This window comes from Rhea pennata, chromosome Z (genome assembly GCF_028389875.1).
Source record: "Rhea pennata isolate bPtePen1 chromosome Z, bPtePen1.pri, whole genome shotgun sequence".
NCBI lineage: Eukaryota > Metazoa > Chordata > Aves > Rheiformes > Rheidae > Rhea > Rhea pennata.
The window spans coordinates 21,192,585-21,209,232 of NC_084702.1; the positions used below are offsets into that span (position 1 = coordinate 21,192,585).

Sequence of the window (16,648 nt, forward strand, 5' to 3'; positions counted from 1 at the left end):
CGCCCGCACACACACATGCATGCACACACACACACACACACACACACGCACACACACACAAAATCAACTGGCATGCAGCAGCAAGCACCTGCAGTAATAGACTCTTTTATTAAAACTGTTATTCTGCAAGACTTGAAATTCCCGGTGGACCGGGCCATGTCAAAGCCGATATAATTAACTAGAGGCTCAGCAACGGATCAATTACCAGACAAGCAAGTGATAGTGAAATCAATGAAAGATCATCAGCCACATTATCAGTGTTGCAACTCATTAGGGTAAAACTGAGAAATGTGCTCAAAGCGAGCCCAAGCAAGGTGGCATTACAAAACAAAGGGCTAATTTGGAGACCCTGCTGTGAACAATCTGTAACAGAATTAGCCTTTTTTCCCCTAAACTGCAGAGCTCTGTAACTAAATGTGACAGACTCAGAGAAGCAGTTTATTAAGACACCAACTCCAAGTTTATTTAGTTCATAAACTCTCTCCTAGAAAATCAATACAGTCTGTACAGGGTTATTAGGCTGACTAGCTAATACATCCAAATCTGGTCTTTCCAAGCAGAAATCTTGGCCAGAATGCTACAATTTTACTTGAAATCTACGCACATTCAGATCACTGTATCAAACGAAGATTATCATTTAATCGTCACATGTGTGACTGCTGCATCACAACCTAAAAACATGTTAAAGAAAGAAAGCTTTTTTCCGCCTGCTGACTAACCTGACACAGAAAAGAAATAAAATTTAGTCTACCAGCTCCAGTACAGCACGGGTCATCCTTAAATGTACATTGCCTACACAGCATCCCATTTAGCACACTAATGCCAGCATAGAAAAACAAGAAAACACATACTTACTGAAATTCAAACAGGGATATGAAAAGCAGTAGGCATTAAGGAGATAAAAGTAACTATTGCAGGAAAAATAAGACAGAAGTACACCTCCTTCAGAAATAAACTAAGCCTCCTCTGTCTCTAGAGGTATTGGGGGGGGAGAGGAAAAGAAAGGAGGAAAAACTGACAACAGATTTAAGAAAAATTGTAACCTGCAGAATCCAGGCTTAAAACCCAGTACTTTGCTTTGTAATCTATTACCCTCTGCTTATTGTTATAATTCCTTTGCAGGCAGAAATATTCTTCGAATCATCTGTGGGAAGCACAGGAACTACTTGTTAGTACACAAGTTTGGCACAAACTGAGTGGAACAGTATTTTTTTTCTCTTTCCTTTGGCTAACTCATATGAGAGTCAGAAACACTATAGACAAGGTAAGGGCTCTACAGCATTTAAAACAAAACCTTTTAAATGCATTAAAGAAAATCTCATTTTCAATAGATTTTAAATCAGGAATATGTTCTGCAATTATTTTACTGCTATCCAATGGTTTTTGTGCTGAAAGATAAAAGGATCTGTGAAATTATTTTACATTTTCAGCTCATGGGAATACTGAGGTGCTGAACAGAACAAGGGGCTACAAAATCCAGGTTTTAATGGAACTTAAAACACAGCCCAGTTGCAGTTGTCTACTTTGATTTTGAGAATTTGAGGAATTTGTAAACTGTATGTGAGGTTAAGATTGTTTTCTTTTTTTTTTTTTTAACTACTACTCATTATTGACTATAAATGACAATTAGAACATTACACATGTGCTTTGGTGGATTTTTTTAAATATAACATTGTTATTTTGTCTCTTCTTAAAACCACTGATACATAGACACACATATAGCAAGAAAGGATAGCAAAGATGTTTATAGAAAACGCAGGTAATGCCACTAGGAATGTCTAATCAGGAAAATAGAGTATTTCATGCAAACGTATCTTAAGTTTTCTAAATTCCATTATTATGAGTATTTCTGTGTTAATTAGTTCAGTTAAAGTGTTAATACAAATAGTTCAGAATGACTAAACGTGGAAAAAATATTTTCTTCTTTTTGTTCCAATTATTCAGTATTATTAATTAAGCTGTTAAAACATGCAACAGTTACTATCTTTTTAATGTTCAATAATATGTAAACTCTTTAAAGAGATTTTTGTTCCACGTCTCTGCTTTAGATATTAATCAAGAAAATAATTACAGAAGAATTTAGTAAAAAAAAATCTACATGCATATAACTATGTACTGTACATGTACGTTCAACGAGGTCCAATTAGTTGGAAAGAATTTGCATTTCTGTTAGTATGAGCTAACAAGACTGTAGGGAGACAATGCAATTCTACCAGCAGGGCAAGAAAGAATGGTGTTTTCCTCTAAGCATTAATTCCCATAACTGATCATTTTAAAATGTTACTGATCTTTACAGTATTTGTTTTTCTAACATCTCAGTGTGTTAGAACTACTAACATGTTCAGTATAAATGCTGTACAGGCAGCACTGTCCCGCAGATTACTCCTGGGGAAAAAACGATAAAACCACGGGCACAGATTTATTATTTCTGTTTTTACTTAATGATAATTATCAATCGATTATATTAAAGGAGCATTCCTTACATTTAGTGTTCATTCTAATGTTTTCTTAAAGGTATTCTGAAAAAAAATCCAGATAATCTTTACATCTTTTTATGTAAATGATGCACTTTTCAATAGTAAAGATACACAATACACAAAATACATTATCTCAGAACTGTATACTAAATCTTTGTACCCTCGACTGACTTACTGGATAGTACCTGTAATTCCCAGAGTTCATTTTGCTGCAGATGTTAACAGTTTCTGTAATTTGCAATGACAGTAAACTGGCCTTTGCTCTTCCCTTATTCACTATTCATTTCTAGGCTTGGTTAAGTAGATAGCTGGGTTAAAGATCAGTGGTTTTTCATGTGACACACTCCGGTATTCATCTAATAGCTCGTCAGGACAAAACTGTCCCTGTTCTGGCCAAAATAATGAAAATGGTCTTCCACATCGCATGACAATCAGCCCTTGCTTGTGCTGAAATAACCAACCTTATATAATTGAGTTGTTTTAAAAAAAATTTTAGCTGACTATTCAATACTGCCTCAAAAGAAGTATACACTTCACCTAATGAGAATTCTTCCTTCTCTTTGTCATTACAACGATGTGTGAGCGGAGTCCATAACAATCACGCTTAGACATTACCCATGGATAACAATGAATTGTGAATTGTGTCCTATCATGGTGTTTAATCTTATTCTTGAAAATTATGCAAAGCCATCATGACGGTCATATTTGGAGAGGTGGTAATTCTACTATGGAAATGTCATTTTTTATCATCCCCTTCTCCCCAAGAATGATGTAAGGGACTTGCTTTGCAACATCTGTTAGACTCTATGAAATGTTAACAGATGTCTAAAATGAAAAGGGGGGGAGAATTAATAAAGGAAACCTCCTCTGAACAGATAATCCACCCAAATTTCCATATCCCAAAGAAAAAAAAAATTGGCAGCACTGTATTTTCTCTGAAATCTGTCATCCTTACTTTGTAAAACATTTTTTGTGTGAGTTTTAATAGGTAACTTCTGACTTATAACCAAAACGCAAAGGACTAGCCGATTATGTCATCTTGCAACAATGAGACTGAATACTTTTAGCCCCCTGTGATCCAAATGTCCTTGCTGAATGAATCGTTCTTCCCTACCTTATCTGGACTGTGCATTTTATCTACAGTACTGTGTATTAGGAATCTGTTTTTCACTTTGATGGGCAAGCCTACATCACACAGATTCTAAAAGAAGTGTGCACAGCTAGATTTTCATCTTTGGAGGGAAAGAGTTTTCAGGTAAATAATGTTCGGCATCCATGCCTTTGGACAATCAAAGTATGGAGAAACTTTAAAACATCATTGGATTTTTTATTTATAATCAAAAAATCATATTTTCAAGCTGTAGCCTACTCTAAGTCGGTTATTTTCCCCCCTTTTTTTTAGGAGAGATACTTAATTTCTTCCCCATCATACATTAAGAGATGTGACAGGACCTTCATCCCCCTAAAAATCTTTTGATTATGCCTCTGAAGGCGTACATTCCTATTAATAAAGCTTCAGTTCCTGGCAGGATGACACATTGCAAATGAGCCTAATCACAACTTTTCCCATCTAGGTATCAGTACCCCAAATCACAAAATCTTACAGACCACTGTGACACAGAACACAAGCAAAAATTAGGGTGAAAACACTGACTTATTACCTGTGGATAAAAATCTCATCAAGCAATGATCATCAGGATTTTGGCTTTGACCCACTGCTTTATAACAAGTTATTGAAACAAAAGAATAATCAAATATAGAAACAGCAAGCACACAGGCCATTGCCATCTATAGATGCTAACCTTCAGCATTTAACATGATCACAGTGTGAATGTTGGCAGAGATTCAGTTTCAAGTTTAGGGGACGAATATGGAGCATATCACACACTTTCTTTTAAAAGAAAGTTCCTGTCAACCATAGGAGATGAATAATATATAGTTTAGTTTTCCTATTTTACCTTTATTGTGTTTTTGCTTGCTATTCAAACATGTCAATATTTAAAGTTCAGGTCACTTGAAACTCTTTTTTAAGGGGAAATCATGCCTGTACTTCTCGACCTACTTTGGAACATCAATGTGTCAAATTCACTAATTTGCGTGTTCAACAACAGAAGAATACAAAAATGAAACAGAGAAAATCAAAGAATCATGCTTATATGAGGTAAACTTTTACATAAATGAGAGATTGCAGGTAAAATGAAGGCTATCAAAGTCTACAAGCTACAGGTAACTTGACAAGATGCTTGTAAGAGCACACAACCTAATATAAGTAATGTTTGTTGACCCTGGGCCGGAAATTTGCTAAACCGTCACGTGCTGTTTAAGAGGTATTCTACACATTAGCATTACTTTTAACTAGTAATAATCTGCCACACATATATGGGCAACATACTAGAATACAAGGTTCATCCTTTTCTCAGGAGAAGGATTTTAGATGTCTAGTGAAAATTTGGTGCAAAAATCCTAATTTGCGAGTAGGTAATCAGGGCAGCTGGTATCATATAAACATGTAGCACAGTTCTGCATTCAGTCTTCATATCTTTGTTTGTGTCTATGTTTTTATTGAAACTCAACTCGCGATTTATTAGTTAATTCTTTAAGAAAAAGCCAAAAGATTCCATGTTAAACTACGAGAATCTTACTCAAAGCACACTAAATACAACAGACTCCAAACTACTCCATTTAGACTGTACGTCTAATGAAACATCTGCACTGTCCACTACTGAAATAACAGTTATTCAGACATCTTATTGAAAGATTGACAAAGAAGTAAAAAGGATACAGAAGACATGGTTTTCCACATAATAAGAAGATATATAACACAAAAACAAATGTACTTCTGTTTTAAGATAAAATATTTCAAAATCAGTTGTACTTGCTGAGACCTAGGTTCACTATTTAACTGCAATAGTTGCAGGATTCAGTGGAACTGTTAAAATAACAATGCAGTAACCCATATCTAAGTAATTAAAAAGGAGAATTGAAGTACTTTGATCTAAAAAAACAACATATTTTTCACACCTTTGTTTTCTCAGATTGTCACTATGCTATTGAGGAGTACTACTATATTCCAGCATCTTTCAGCTATTGATGACGTGGGATTAAGAAAGATTTATATTTTTTATATACTGTAAGACTTAAGTTTTGCTGGTCATCTCTGGAAAACATTCTAAAACCTTGGGAATTGTTTGTTGAACACTAGTTTAGTATAAGACCTTTACAAAGCAATTCATCCTCTGGTACTTAATTTCATTATTCTCATCCTTTTAGTAACCAGTCTCCATAACAAGCAATGTCTTTGGATCCCACAACAGCCTAAAGGGTTTAAGTCTAGGCTAAGCTTATGATCTAATTATTTGATAATACGTTATATTGTGCCAATTCCTAGTTACAATTATTTAGTGTCTAAAACCTAAGATTGTCCTAATTAAATAACTAAACCGACCTTAAAAAGATTGTTTATAGAACAGCTGCATTTTAGATGGCTGAAAAGACAGTCTATGCACATATGCAAGACTATGTTTTTCTAATTACTGACTCATTCACAATACACATAGCTGCCTGAACTGCCCAGTGTCCTACTAGCTCTCTGGACAATTAGCAAAAGCTGCATTAGCAGGAACTCGGCAGTCTCTGTCTCACTTCTCTCCAGAGGACAGGGGAAATGATGAGCTCCATCACCTGGCCAGCAGTAGCAGCAGCCACAAAGTCACCTCAGGGACTTGGACAAAGAGATTCATCTGCAGCCTTGGCAGCGACTAAAGCATGCCTTACTAGCAGACAGTCATACAGCCACACACTGGCACAAAGTCCTTTCATTAAGAGCTGTTGTCTAAGTGACCTGTCACAGAGTTTCATAAAGCAGCATTAATACTGTGGGCCAAAATGAGATTGATCTTTGAGCTTCGTGGTCTCCTGTTGACAACAGTGCATTATAAAACCAATACTAAATACTTTATAAACAGGTCTCCCTCCAGTGTATTAGAGGAACAGTGCATATTTCATGCCCTATAGTTAGGTAGCCACATATCCATCAGACAATTAAATAATTTATAAGACACTCAGAAGTGCAATAAGACTCAATAAACTTTTAAATACTTACAAGCCACTATTTTGTTTGAAAACATACCCAAAATAAGATGCCAGCTCACCTGCTGAGTATATAGCCTCAGTAAAATTCTATTTTCAAAGTGTCTTTTCACTTGACATACTCTCATTACATGAAAACAAATCCAGCTCTCCACTCAATTATAAAAAAAGACACTCATTTTAAAAATCCTACATAAATTTCCTACAATATTATTTTCATTAGTGTGTATTTCAGCTCCTCTACTTGGCATCAGTCTCCTTTTTTGTCCTTTTGTACTCTCTGGCCAACATGGCTGCAAGAACCTTCTCCTCTGCAATGCCTGCCATCTGGAACCACCCTGCTGCATTTCTCTCCCTCATTCTCCATCTATTTTCAGCCCTCATCTGGAAACAATATGTCTCTGTTCTCATGTCTATGTCTCTTAACTTCTAGTAAAAAGAAAAAAACTTTTTAATTTTATTAACTCTGCACAGTGCTTTGGAGATAAAGCTTTTGTGAAAGATACTGTACAAAGACATTTCTTTATTAAATCACCAGATTGCAGGGACAGAGCTTAAAATATAAAGTGATCTAAAATCTTTCCTCTTCTGCTAAATTTCATATATGAGATTTAAGAGTTTGGGTGAGTATTTTAAACAAGTGGCTTTAGCACAAAACAAAAAATATTCTTAATGTCAGTGTTTCATGTACACCTTCAGGAAAAAAATAATGAGCTGACCTAATTTTCAAAACAATGTGGAAAACGCATAAGTCTTTAAGACAATGACATCTGAGAATGTTCAATGCATTTGGAAAAAATTCAGGATAAGTACTTGTCTTTTCCATACCATAGTAAAGATGTCCTCTGTGTTACCACAGAGAGGTACATGAAGAGGTACTAACTGTATGTAAACATGGAAAGCACATTTCTACAGTATTTTCAGACTGTTTTTGCCAGCAGTGTGAGTGACATGAACAGTCTGAGCTTCTATAAAATTAAGATACTACAGGGCAAATAAGCTTGTTACTACTTTGGTTCATCTTCAAAACACAGAATGCTGTTTATGAAGAGTCTGAAGTATTCACGTAGAAATTTGTCTCAATCTCTCTTGAAACAAAATCCATATGGACCATTTCACATTACCTAAACTTTTCTGAGCTGGATATCTGTAAATTTGTTCTAATTCCCTTGAAAAACTGAAATTTCTGTAGCTGGGAGTACTTCCCAAACCAGCAGAGGCGTGGACCTTTGTGTAGTATTGCGGATGCCATGGTTTCGCAGACAAGCCACATGAATACAGGATAGCAAGCATCTGGAACCCACAGCTGTGTGTGCTCCAGCCCCAAAGCACCCACAAGTCTGTGCCAACGCAAACCCCTGTTCCCAACCCACAGCTAAACCACACTGGTTTTCTTTTGACGCCAGCCCTGAAATTGAAGCTTTTGGGTCTCCATTCACACAAATAAGGAGAGAAAGGGAGTGTTGGGGAAAAGGGGGCCTATTCCTTATTCCTTCCTTGACATCCTTCATACATTGCCTACTCAGGATGGACTGACTCACAGGGACCTTAGAAGTCCTACTTCTAGATCAGGGTAGATTTTCTTCTTACAGAAATGACAACATACTTGCAAGGCTGGCATCCAAGAGGAATCTGCAAGACTATCTGTTATGGGAAGGCCAAGGATGGGGGAAAAGGGGTGGTGCTCCAGATAACACCGCTTAAGCCTGCTACATTGGATGCTTCCTTACCCCTTGGCATGCACCTATAGGCACCTAGGCAGCTTTATCACCACTCTGTTAGAAAGCTCTGTGCTGTACCTTCAGGAGTGTTAGCAACTCTGTTACACGTACAAGGCAGAAGTACCAACTGTGTGCTCCTTTTTACTAAAATACCTTGCACCCTCTTCCACACTATCCTTAGACCCTTTCTGAAGCTTGACAGGGAAAGGTAGGTGTCTCCAAGTTATTTCATCCTGAAAGAGTTATAAACTCCCACTCTGCCTACTAATGGGTCCCAAAACAAAAAGCTATGTCTCTTAATCCTGTATATCCCAGGGGTCCGTATGTTTCAGCCTTTTACTTGCATTGGATAACAAGCAGAAACTGCAAGTATTGGATATAAACATTTCACTGCTTGAGATTCAATTTTTCTTCACTCCTTCTAGCCTAAAAAATAGCTTTTTAAGATCTTGCGGGGTACATGAGCATCCCTGCAAAAAACTTGCTAATTTAGTCCAAGAGAACTCCTTCTCTTAATTCTAAATAAATCTTAGAAACATAAGCATCTGCTGTGATGTAAACACAGCAAAACAGTGGCAGGATGGTTATGTGGAAAATGCGAGGAAAGGACAACAGCAACAGCATCAACTAATTTCCCCCACAGTTGGCTGATGGGAGGTGCAGAAAGCTCTCCCTCAAAGCACATTAATTCTCATTGATTCATGTGCTCTGTAGAAGGAGCGAGACACAGGCCAGGGAAAGGCTACAGTATAGACAAGCACCAACGATCTCCTCTGCTCTCCCCCGTGATGCCAGCAGTTAGACCTTCTCTTCCTCCCTTCCCTAACATCCATCTGACCAAATTTCAGTCCCTATTATGACTAGTAAAGCTGAGCAGCAGGAAGAGCTATCCTTACAAATACCAGTTTCGGTTTAATCAGCTGGTTAGACGCCAGACACAGCAGCAAGGCAACCATCTGGGTGCAGGACAATTCCAATATGATAAATACCCATTATCCTTCATCCAACACACTTCCGAAATACCAATGAACAGGTTAGAAGTTAACATAAGAGAAAACTAGATCCACTTTAAGAAACTGAAGGATTTTTGTACATACAAAATAACCTATGAAAAAGTTGGTGAACCATGCTCACGTTGTCTAAAGCTGCAAAAAGGTTAAAGACTGTGATGAGCTAGTGAGTAAGCATTTCTTAAAAGGTGATACCTAGCAAAACTTGGTATCTGTAAGGATTTTAAACCTCTTGAAAATGTAGTACTCTCTTGTTGCTCTGAAGACGTCTTAGGAGCAAAAATTAGTCATCTTAAGTTGAACTGCAAAAAAAGAAAAGTATGCCCTGTTTCGCTTAAGAGATGAAATTTGTCTTCAGAACACATTTTGTTGTAGAAACTCTAAAGAGAGAAACTCTAAATTAAAAATACAATAAATAGCTTTTTTTCTCTTTTGCTAGGGAATTGCTCCACTAGGCTTGACCCTTCTCAGTGTGTTTTAAATTGAAAAAAACTAAGAATAAAGCAATGTAGAAATTTTAACACTGAAAACTTTTCCTATGCTCTCACCTCCTCTTCATATTCAAAATTAATACAAGAACTTAGAAAATAAAAGCCTGCAAAGTCAAGAAAAAAATCAGGACACAAGCAGATTTATTTCCTTTGCAGGTCATTTTTCAAAAGGACTACATGGTAAGCATGAATATAAATACATGGAGGACTATACACTTGACTTAACATGAGAGCTTACTGTGCATATGTAATTCAGATGAAAAGAACACCTGGAACGTATCAAAGAAAACTTCAGTTGTTTCCTGTCAAATAATGTAGCATTCTGAAGTTTAAAAAAATCATAACTTTTTAAAAATTACTCAAGGAATGAACCTTTAACTACCATGGTACTGCTGTGAACACTCCTGCAGTCACACTGCAAAATCACTCCATGCCTGTACAGTAAGTGGGGAAAAAAAATGCATTTTTTTCAATCAGTTATTTTTCATTATGGTTTACTCTGAAAATTTCATAGGTGAATGTACTCCTTTCATTTATTTATTTTTCTAACAGATCAGATGCACAAGTTCAGTAACACTAATTAAAATCCCTCTCATTCATTTAGGAATGCTATACTACCCATTTTTTTAATACTGTCATGGCAATTTTATTTATTATCATGAGGAGATCAGTTGCAAAAGAACTAATAAAGCAATTTTTCAGTATCCTCAAGTGTTGTGTTCAATTCATTTTAGATTTAAAGTTTAATACTGATCTTTGATAAACAAGAAAGCATTGCTGTTTATCTGGCAAGTTGGGATCGTATACTTGTGTACACATGCACAGCAGCTGATTTTCACAAGGTATGAAGCAACAGATGCTTTGTTTTTGAGATCACAACCAATCCCACAAAATCTTGCATCATTAAAAGTTCTTCACTATCCAGGTTTTTTTTATGGTCCTAAGCCTATACTTTCATACTTGCTCTTGGGTAAAAATCCCTCTAAGAAGCTAAAATACTTTCCAATTTTCACTTAAAGACAATTTATCTTACATTTATTTACAAGGGAACTGAAAGATAGTTTTATTGCTATTACAGTAGCTACATTCTAGTAGTATGAAAACAAAGTCTAGAAGACTTAATGAAGCTCAGTCCTCCTCACTCCTCCAGCTGTGCTGGGTGCTGTACAAACAAAAGGAAGAGACAGTTTCTGACTGAAAAGGTTTACAGCCTGAATAACCAAATCAGACAAAAGATAGAAGAAAGGAAGAATCTCATTTTGATTTTTACTACTGGGAAACTGATACACAGAGCTGGAATTTTTGAGAGTACTTTGCACCCGTTGCTTATGCCAGACTTTCAAAGAACCAAGAATAGCAGGTGTCAAACTACAAATTTAAAGGAGATACTGGCATGATGCCTCACTAGAGCTTTAAAATGAGCTAACTGTAGAGTTTGTAGTTAAGCTGCAAAAGGCACAAATTTATTTCAAAGATTTACGAGAAGTTATTGTGAAAATACACTTAGTTTCTTCTCTCTTCCCCTCAAAATACACACATTTTCTAATCACCTCAAATACTAATTCTGCTCAGTGTCTCTTGTGACTCACTAAATTCAAGACATGCAATTTCTATCACAACACAGAGACAGCAATTAGAAGCACAGAGAAATTGCTGTCAGGTTGTCTTCCTAATCCTTAACGTGACTCGATCACTGCAGGTCAAGTGCATGATTTGATCCTGATGCCTTGGAGGACAAAGTCAATGACTGTACAGTTCTACTGCCGTTTCTTTCATACAGTAGCACCAAGATTCACTAATCTTGTAGTAAGTAAAACATCTAAGATTGGCAAGGGAATAAAATAGGTGGAGAAAAAGCTTATATATAACATTAGAAACTGAAAGTTGCAGTTCATTCACATAGCTGCCCACTTCTAAAAAACAATTTTAGAGTATATTGCATTAGAATCGGAAACGCATGTTTCTAGTGAATTTCAATACACATTTGATTTACAAATTCCAGTAAAAATGTGCCACAGCTGGCAGAATAAACTACCATAATAAATCATTATTAAATAACTGTAAATCTTTAGAATGGCAAAATATCTAATAAAAAATATGCATGCAAAAGTGAGTATTTGTGGAGAAATGTTCTTCAAACAGTGGAAAACAAATTACAAAATTTACCATGCTGGTAGTACAGTATAATTCAATGAGCACATGCAGGAATAAAATTCTCATAAATAGTGCTTAATCTACAGCGATTTCATGTTAACAACTGCATCTGACCAAATTGCATGGTAAAGGGTGATGGTAAAAGTACCATATTTCAGACTTTTTTTTTATGTTAAACGTTCACATTTCTGGCAGAAAGCTTTCGCTCTTGCAATGTATCATCAAAGCATAACATCTACGTTCCAAATACCAAGGAAAAATTGCCATCTCTACCTCTGGAGTTTTAGAACATTTCCTAAGCTTCAGGTATTCTTTAGCAAAATAAATAAACAAACAAATACAAAATCAACAGAAAATCCCAACCCCCAAACCTTTCATTTTAACCCTTGTTCCTTCTGATCTGCAGCAGATGGACATTTACAGTAATCCATTACTGCAGAAATCAGTTGAACAGCTATTTGCTCGCTCCAAAACTTCCCATGCCTTATTTAGCTCTTACAAGACTTCATTTGTCAAAGTGCAGACACAGTGCTGATGTCGCATCCAATGGCACATGTCTATAGTCAAGATGAGCTCCAGCACAGCGACAGCCCAAGAGCAGCTCACTACAGTGTGATTGCTTCCACTGCCTCTCGGGATGGGTAAATTATTAACTGACACTTTCACAACTGAAGAACTGTCTAAGATAAACCCATTAAAACTCTTAGCCTAGCCTACAGAACACTTCACGCTCCTGGTTTGTTAAATCTTTGTCAAAGTCATCATTTGGCTGAGCTCCTTAAATATACATATGAGACCATATAAAATCGATTTAGGAAAATTTCAATCATGAAATAGAAGTTTCTTCTACCTTTTTTGTCTCATTTTGTTTATCTGACCAAAATGAACTTTTTAGTCAGGGAAAAGCTGCTAAGGATAGCACTATAATGAACAGGAATGACAAAAGCCCACCTATCAAAGATAGAAATACATTAAGCACTGTGTTTCATCTGATTAAGTTAATTTACTGAATGTACTACAAAGAGATGATAAATTGGTAATACAGGAAGGGTGCACCACAAACAACAAAATCTGTGCAAATGAGAAACAGTAATACAACATCAGCTTGTGAAAATGGCTAAAAAATTTATCAGCTCAGACATAAAAATCTAGTCATTAACTAAAAAGAACAATAAAAATATTTTATGTGCATTTAAAAAACTTACTCAAATGAGGTGATAAGCAGATTTTTGCAAAGCTGAAATAATTTTGCTGATACTATATATACCTTTTTTCCCACCTTTATGAATGCTAAAAAGAATCACAGTATCAATATTTAAACCTGTCTTATCTGACTCTCTTAAGTCAGATTATTACAATTAGTTTACTGCCATTTGCAGTCTGGGACAAATTTCACTTCTGTCCAAGGAAGCTGACACAAAACTATTATTTTTTATGTTGGTCCACATATTGTATAATATTAATTCCAGTACAATTTATCCCAGTACATACTGTACTCACGAGTACCCTACTACCTCAAAAAATTAATAAATTAATCATATAGGAAGGAATTGTACAACTAGCAAATTTCTGCTTCATTCACAAAGTTGCCATGGGCACTCCCTCTTATGTGAGCAGGGAAGAAAAGCCACTACATCTCCAAATCCAACCACACTTGCCATAACATGATCATGAAACTGCAAGCAATTAAAACGGTCTATAGACAGTGAGAACATGCCTGAACATCATGGGTATGCATGGAAACAACAGAAAACTTTTTCAGTGAGCTACTTTTCCTAGTAGATTAAGCTGCCAACCAAGAAATAAACCTTGTTGCACTCTAATCCAGACCAGCTTAGTGGCATATCACACAACTTCTCCACAGAGAAAAATATGGTCTCTCCTACAGGGGTTCATTTTTTAGAAGCCTGATTTCACGTTCCTAGGCACTGATTTGCTGTTCCAGTTGACTTCTGTCACAGCTGTGGATGGTTAGAGTAATCAGAGCCTGACAGGTCCTAAATCAGGAAACCCAAATTTACAAGTCACTTCCAAGGATGTGACTTTAAACTGTATATAAAATGAGAATTATGCTTCAGCTACCTAATAGAGATACAGCAAAGATTAACATTCAAAAATGACTTTATAAATGGAAATCACTTGTGCAAGTGGCAAATACTATTTTAAGAATATTAAGAACCAGTCTTTACCTTGCAGGAAGCAAAACTGGACTATCACACAGAATTAACAGACACTTTCAAAGGTATTAATCCAGTATCTGCCTACTGTGTGTGTGTGTGCATGCATGTGTGTGAGTGTGTGTATGTGTACCCACATAGTATGTCTGTTCACACAGAGTCGCTCCTGTTAAAATTTCTTTTTTTCCAGCCAAAAGGGAGCGCCTTTTTTTATTAACTGGAATTCACCCTGAAGCTCAGCAGGAATTTTGAGGGGGCAGGACTATGGTTATGCTCTTTGTTTTATCCACACTGTTCCATATTCTCTCTGATAATTTGAGATAGACAAGTAATGAAATTACAGCCTTATAATTCCATCAGGGGATTCTGATGATGATAAAAAACATGAAGTGTAGTCTATTTAGTATGACACTATGACGTGCAGATAAATTCCTAATGCAGATACACACACAAATAGTGCAATATATGCCTCATTTTACTTTAATATAATTTGATCTTAGTCTCCTCTATGCATGCCCTAAAGCCTTCATCTGTTTCTGTATTTTCCCTCTAGCTTTCTAGCTTGTACCCAGCTGCAAAAAAACATAGTCCCAAGTACATTTTATTCAAAACTTTCTAACCATGCTGCTTGTATCTGTTCCTTCTGCTATAAGAGGACCAGCATATCCACTGCTACAGCATTTTCCTCCAAAAGCTCCACTGCCCCACTAGAAGCACTACGAGGGCAGTTGCAGCAATCAGAAATGCTTTTCTATTGACCTATAGAACAAAACATAAAATGCATTTTACATGAGGTTTTGTAATGGTTTGTTTTCACAAATCCTGAATGTGACATCAAGACATTTTTATTATATGACTTATTTTACCATATGAAACATCACAGAGCAAATACTAAGCAACGTGTCTTAGACTTCCGCAATAAAAGTATGCTCCTTTAGTCAGAATTCAGCTTGAATACAGCTCAGTACAGTACATACCACACACACGATCACAAACTATAACAAAGTGGCAGCATAATGACTCAAGTGCACGTCCAGGAAAGCAAGAGCATCATGGTTCAGTCTGCTGGGGGAAACTCCCAAATGCCTCACTGTGACAAGCTGCAGCAGGAAATACCATGAGAAAGTATTTCCTCAGGGAAGTAATACTGGTTTTAAACAAGGGCTGCAAGTATTTGTGGAGCGAACACTCTTAACTTTGAAATGATCTGTTCTTTATTTCTGGGTCTTTCTTCCTATGTGCAATGAAGTAGCACAACTGCCATCACTAATAGCCCAGGATATAAAGAGAGATAGTCTCCTTCTTTTTAAATAGAGATAAAGAGAAATCGTCAGAAGAGACAATGTCCATTATCAGGCCAGCTAGCATGGAAGAAAAAATGGCTCTAATTTATACATGCAAGTTCTTAAGGATTCTCAAGGGGCAGGAATGAACACTTAACATGGCATACATCAGGACCGCACAGAGATGAGCAAGAACCTGTGTTTGATGAGGAAGCTATGCAAGGGAAGAGCAAGTTGCTAACATGTGAGAACACCCTTCTTTAAAATAAGCATCTATCTGCAGGAGACAAGAAGGAAGACTTGTTTCAGTCTCCACGTGTAGAAATTGTGAGCCATAGTTTCACCCATGTCAGAAAACAGGACTCCAGAGAAAATTGCTCATTACTTCCAGAACAGCAAATGTACCACTGGACAAAGCACTTGGCAGAGCAATCATGGTAACCTACTGATACGAAATGGAAGCATGGGAGGCAGTACTGGTTTACTACAAGAAAATAATGCTGAGAAAAAATGCTCTGTACTATCTCAGCAACCACAAAGTTGGCCATACAGCAAATGGAACAACAGTTTCCTGCTATAAGCCAGATTCCTATTTCTACAGATCATACCTTAAGGACTTCTACTGTAAAAATGCAAGGGTCTCCTTTGGAAGACTTGTGACAGGGAATGATGGGAAAAAGTAACCTAATCCTAACATGGAGCAATTTTATTGCATATTTATTTGAGTCACAAAGTATGTGATTGGCATTGAAATACAGCTCAATGTTGCTTCCTAGTAAAAGTTAAATTTGCTCTCTTCCCACCACACAAAGTGATTTTGTTTAGAAACCTTCATTTCTTTTGGCTTTAGCCCATATAAGGGGTGTGTGATGCACTTGCTGCCAGTAATTGCTTCCATACAATACAAATGTTTTAAAACATTTTGCATACTTGTTATGATTATGCATGACATTTATACTGCATTTAAAACACCAGCAGGCTTGCAGATTTTACTTTTGCCTATAGAAAACAAAGACTGACAGAGCACAGAATGTTCCTCTAATACAGCAAAGGAACTAAGTCAATTTTATTTTCAGTTAATACTCTATGAACTCTTAGCCTCTCAACATTTGTTTTTTCAATTAAAAGCAAAAGTATGTACATTGAGAGTCAGGCTATGGGAGCTATGTACACAAGTTTGATTGCATATACATTCGCATAGCACATGAAATGGGACAGTCGGGCAAATAGCTGTGCTTTTGCACAT

The 16,648-nt window shown here is 36.5% G+C and overlaps 1 protein-coding gene across 3 annotated transcripts in view; it reads right to left on the reverse strand.

The window, feature by feature from the left end:
• Positions 1–16,648, reverse strand: part of BNC2 (basonuclin zinc finger protein 2) — a 352,528-nt gene that overhangs the window by 263,975 nt on the left and 71,905 nt on the right. The window lies entirely within an intron of this gene.